Genomic DNA, 6,000 nt, shown 5'->3' on the forward strand with positions numbered 1-6,000 from the left:
ACAACTAGACACAAGGACAGTTTTTCCCCCGAACGCCATCCCTCTGCTAAACAAATAATTCCCTCAACACAGTCAAACTATTCACTCCATTACTATTACTATTAGTCTTCTCATTGTTCCTATCACCCATCTCCTCCCACTTATGACTGCGTGACTTTATTGCTTGTATCCTTACAATTGATATTGATATTGTTCCCTGTTTGCTTATTTGCACCCTACGGCTATCATTAAGTGCTGTACTTTTTGATTCTTGAGTAAGGTATCTTGTCTTTTTATGTACACTGAGAGCATCTTTGTTTGTTTGTTTATCGGATTTGTTTATTGGGTTTATATGCCGCCCTTCTCCCAAAGGACTCAGGGCGGCGTACAACATTAAAAAAAAACATATTATAAAAGTTAAAAAGGAAATTAGATAAGAGTATCCAAAAACAAACCCAATTAATATTAACAATCTGCACCAAAGACAAATTCCTTGTGTGTCCAATCACACTTGGCCAATAAATAATTCTATTCTATTCTATTCTGTTCCGTTCCATATTCAATTCCATTCCATTCTAGTCCTTATTCTATTCTATTCTATTACATATTTCCATTCCATATTCTATTCTATTCTGTTCCGTTCCATTCTAGTCCTTATTCTATTCTATTCTACTCCATTCCTTATTCTATTCTATTCTGTTCTGTTCCATATTCTATTCTATTCCATTCCATTCTAGTCCTTATTCTATTCTATTCTATTCCATTCCTTATTCTATTCTATTATGTTCTGTTCCATATTCTATTCTATTCCATTCCATTCTAGTCCTTATTCTATTCTATTCTATTCCATTCCTTATTCTATTCTATTCTGTTCCGTTCCATATTCTATTCTATTCCATTCTAGTCCTTATTCTATTCTATTCTACTCCATTCCTTATTCTATTCTATTCTGTTCTGTTCCATATTCTATTCTATTCCATTCTATTCTAGTCCTTATTCTATTCTATTCTACTCCATTCCTTATTCTATTCTATTCTGTTCCGTTCCATATTCTATTCTATTCCATTCCATTCTAGTCCTTATTCTATTCTATTCTATTCCATTCCTTATTCTATTCTATTCTGTTCCATATTCTATTCTATTCCATTCCATTCTAGTCCTTATTCTATTCTATTCTATATCCATATTTCCATTCTATATTCTATTCTATTCCACTCCATTCCTTATTCCTATTCTATTCTATTTTATTCTATTTTATGTTATTCCATTCTATTCCATTCCATTCTAGATACAGATATGGAGAGGGAGGGAGGGAAGGAGAGAGATAGAGAGAGATTAAATCAAATCAAATCAAATCTTTGCTGCTTTCAAAACACTTTTCCCCCCACCTCTGGCAGGAATTTAATGGTTTCTATAGCAGCTCGATAGCTCTATTTTAGATTACCGTATGTCTTTAGAAAGCCTTTTTAGAAAAATTGGCAGCTTACCCCCTTATGACAAACAATGTCAAAGGTGAAGCTGCAAAGAGGCTGCAAATAGTGGTATACTTTATTTTATATATAAAAAAATAGATCTAAAGTAAATACACAGTTGAAAAGTAATTGTTCAACACCATGGGAATCACAATGTCATTTCCCATTGATTTAGTGTTCTCTTTTACGATTGCAAGACTTACGTAATTATTTTCATAAATAAAATATCCTATTGTTAAAAAAAGGGGGTTGGGCTGAACCTCTGTTGGTCCAAAAGGAAAATCAGAACCCACAGGATAGAACAGTGGTTCCCAAACTTGGCAACTTTAAGACTTGTGGACTTCAACTCCGCTGGCTGGAGAATTCTGGGAGTTGAAGTCCACAAGTCTTAAAGTTGCCAAGTTTGGGAACCTCTGGGTTAGAATGACAAGTTCAGGTTTAAAGATCAAGAGGAAGTTCATAGGAAGTCAGCCAGCGGAACCGCCTGCCACAAGAAGTGGTGAGTTCACCTTTACTGTTATTTTTAAATGCCTTGGAGCCATTGCTGATGTCTGGTGGCTGCCTGGGCTAATCCAGGTGGTTTTCTTGGCAATTTTTGTCCTTGCTTGTTTTTTACGGTTGAGAGGGACCAGTCATCCAGCCGGTTTTGTGTCTAAGGCGGGTCTTAGAACTCAGTTTCCCGGTTTCTAATGTAACGCATTAAACCATTACACCAAACTGCCTTTTTTAAATCTTTGGTAGAATAGAATAGAATAAAATAAAATAAATCAGAATAGAGAAATCAGAATAGAATAGAATATAGAATAGAATGCAGAATAGAATAGAATAGAATAAATCAGAATAGAGTAATCAGAATAGAATAGAATAGAATGCAGAATAGAATAGAGAAATCAGAATAGAATGCAGAATAAAATAGAATAAAATAGATTAGAGAAATCAGAATAGAATAGAATATAGAATAGAATGCCGAATAGAATAAAATAAAACAAAACAGAATAGAGAAATCAGAATAGAATAGAATATAGAATAGAATGCAGAATAGAACAGAATATAGAATAGAATGCAGAATAGAATAGAGAAATCAGAATAGAATAGAATGCAGAATAGAATGCAGAATAGAATAGAATAAAATAGAATAGAGAAATCAGAATAGAATAGAATATAGAATGCAGAATAGAATAGAATAAAATAAAACAAAACAGAATAGAATAGAATATAGAATAGAATACAGAATAGAATAGAGAAATCAGAATAGACTAGAATGCGGAATAGAATGCAGAATAAAATAGAATAAAATAGAATAGAGAAATCAGAATAGAATAGAATATAGAATAGAATGCAGAATAGAATAGAGAAATCAGAATAGAATAGAATGCAGAATAGAATGCAGAATAAAATAGAATAGAGAAATCAGAATAGAATAGAATGAAGAATAGAATGCAGAATAGAATGCGGAATAGAATGCAGAATAAAATAGAATGAAATAGAATAGAAAAATCAGAATAGAATAGAATATAGAATAGAATGCAGAATAGAATAGAATAAATCAAAATAGAGTAATCAGAATAGAATAGAATATAGAATAGAATGCAGAATAGAATAGAGAAATAGAATAGAATAGAATGCAGAATAGAATGCAGAATAGAATGCGGAATAGAATGCAGAATAAAATAGAATGAAATAGAATAGAGAAATCAGAATAGAATAGAATAGAGAATACAATGCAGAATAGAATAGAATAGAATAAATCAGAATAGAGTACAGAATAGAATAGAATATAGAATAGAATGCAGAATAGAATAGAGAAATCAGAATAGAATAGAATGCAGAATAGAATGCAGAATAGAATGCAGAATAAAATTGAATAAAATAGAGTAGAGAAATCAGAATAGAGTAGGAATAGGAATAGAATAGGAGTCTATTCAAGGAATTTGTCTTTGTGGCGTATGCTTTCAGTGTACACAAAAAGACAAAATACATTCGTCAAGAATCATAAGGTACGACGCTTAATAATAGCCATAGAATACAAATAAGCAATCAGGAAACAATCAATATCCATATAAATCGTAAGGATACAAGCAACTAAGTCACAGTCTTGCAGTCATAAGTAGGAGGAGATGGGTGATGAGAAGACTAATAGTAATAGCAATGCAGCTTTAGTGAATGGTTTGACAGTGTTGAGGGAATTATTTGTTTAGCAGAGGGATGGCGTTCGGGGGGGGGGGGGAACTGTCCTTGTGTCTAGTTGTCTTGGTGTGCAGTGCTCCTATAGCGTCGTTTTGAGGGTAGGAGTTGAATCAATTTACGTCCAGGATGTGAAGGGTCTGTAGATATTTTCACAGCCCTCTTTTTTACTCGTGCATTGTACAGGTCCTCAATGGAAGGCAGGTTGGTAGCCATTGTTTTTTTCTGCAGATCTAATTCTCCTCTGAAGTCCGTGTCTGTCTTGTTGGGTTGCAGAACAGAGAGTGGTATAGATGGCCTCAAGGATCCCTTCCACGTCTCTGATTCTAAGCCATAAATTAAAGAAAACAACACTAATGCATAGTTTTTGAGGGGTTTTTTCCCCCTCAAGTTTCCATATCTCGATCTGTGTAGTTTTTTTTTTCAAGGTTCTAATGTTTTTTTCACCAGAATTTTGAGTTTTTGACATATCCTGTGTTGCAACTTTCCCGAAAGCTTCACTGGTCGAACGCTTTACATATCGAGGGGAGGAAAAAAGATCACGAAAGGCATAGTTGTAAACCGAGACTATCTGTCCTCAATTTACAACCATTTCACAGGTAGCCCTTCGACTTACGACGGTTTGCTTGGTGGACCATTCGAAGTTACAACGGCGCTGAAAAAAACCCGATGTGTGACCATTGTTCACACTTACGACCGTTGCAGCACCCCCGCGGTCCGGTGATTTGCATTCGGGTGCTTGGCAACCGTCTCACATTTATGACGGTTGCAGTGTCACGTGATCTGCTTTTGCGACCCCCTGACCGGCAGAGCCAGTGAGGATTCACTTAACAACCGTGCTATGAAAAACAGCGGTGATTTCCTTAAGAACTGTGGCAAGAAAAGTCCTCACCTAACAAATGTCTCACTTAGTCATGGAAATTGGGGAGGGTCTGTTGGGGTCGTAGGTTGAGGACCACCTGTCCTAGATCCAAACCAGTTTGAAGCCAAGGGGAAAACCTGATTCACTTAACAATCGTGTTACTTACAACAGCATCGATTCCCTTAAGAACAATGGCAAGGAAAGTCTTCACCTAACAAACGTTTCACTTAGCAACAGAAATTTGGGGCTCTGTCGGGGTCATAAGTCGAGGACCACCTGTACGATATCCAAACTGGTTTGAAGCTGATGGGGAAACCCGATTCACTTAACAACCATGTTACTTACAACGCCGTCGATTCCCTTAAGAACAATGGTAAGAAAAATCTTCACCTAACCAGTGTCTCACTTAGCAAGAGAAATTTGGGGGTCCGTCGGGGTCGTAAGTCGAGGACCACCCATCCTAGATCCAAACCTGTTTGAAGTCAATGGGGAAACCCGATTCACTTAACAACCATGTTACTTACAACACCGTTGATTCCCTTAAGAACAATGGTAAGAAAAGTCTTCACCTAACCAACGTCTCACTTAGCAAGAGAAATTTGGGGCTCCGTCGGGGTCGTAAGTCGAGGACCACCCGTCCTAGATCCAAACCCGTTTGGAGCTGACGGGGAAACCCGATTCACTTAACAACCACGTTACTTACAACTGCCTCGATCGGTCATAAGCCGAGGACCGCCTATCCTAGACCCAAACCCCTTTAAAGTTGCATTGACCACTAAGAAAAACGACCGAACTGCGGAGATTTGCTGCAAAAAACACGAAGCCCATCGGAGGGGAGGGGGCTCCTCTCGCCCCCCCCCCCCCCCAGAAGCCGGCCCAGCCCAGCCCAGCCCCGGCTGCTCCGCCTGCGCTTCCTCCCCAGCCGGCTGGGCGAGGCCTGCACTCAGCTGTTGTCGGGGCAGGTGGCGCCGTGGCCGGGAAGCCGAGGCCGGGGAGAGGACTACCGGGAGGAGCCGGCCGAAGTTGCTCGTCCCGGGACGAGCCAGCTTGGAAGCCCCTCCGCCCGCAGCAAGGGCAGCTCCGCCGCCGCCGCTCCGCTTGGACGTAAGTCTGAGACGACGAGGGGGGGGGCTTGGGAGGGGAAGACCCTCGGACGCCCCCAGTCGCCTCCTCCTCCGACGGCGCTGCCTCCCTCCTCCCGGGGCTTTGGAACCACCCGCGGGAGAAGGTGGCTTTCCGAAGGGGGGGTGGGTGGGTGGGAAACACGCGTGGGGGGCTTTCCCCTCCCTCCCCTCCGCGCGGAATCCCTTCGCTCGCTTCGCTTGGACGCGGAGCTGAACTTCTGGTGGGGGGGGGCTGGCTCGGCTTTGCCCGGAGCTTTTCTTTACCGGCGGGTGCGGGGGAGGGTGCGGGGGAGGGTGCTGCGGTGCGTGTTGTATACCTGGGGAATGGGCTTTGTGGGGGGGGTTCTGTAAAGGCTTGGCTGAGCCACCCCTGTGGATA

The sequence above is a fragment of the Thamnophis elegans genome, chromosome 7 (genome assembly GCF_009769535.1).
Source record: "Thamnophis elegans isolate rThaEle1 chromosome 7, rThaEle1.pri, whole genome shotgun sequence".
Lineage (NCBI taxonomy): Eukaryota > Metazoa > Chordata > Lepidosauria > Squamata > Colubridae > Thamnophis > Thamnophis elegans.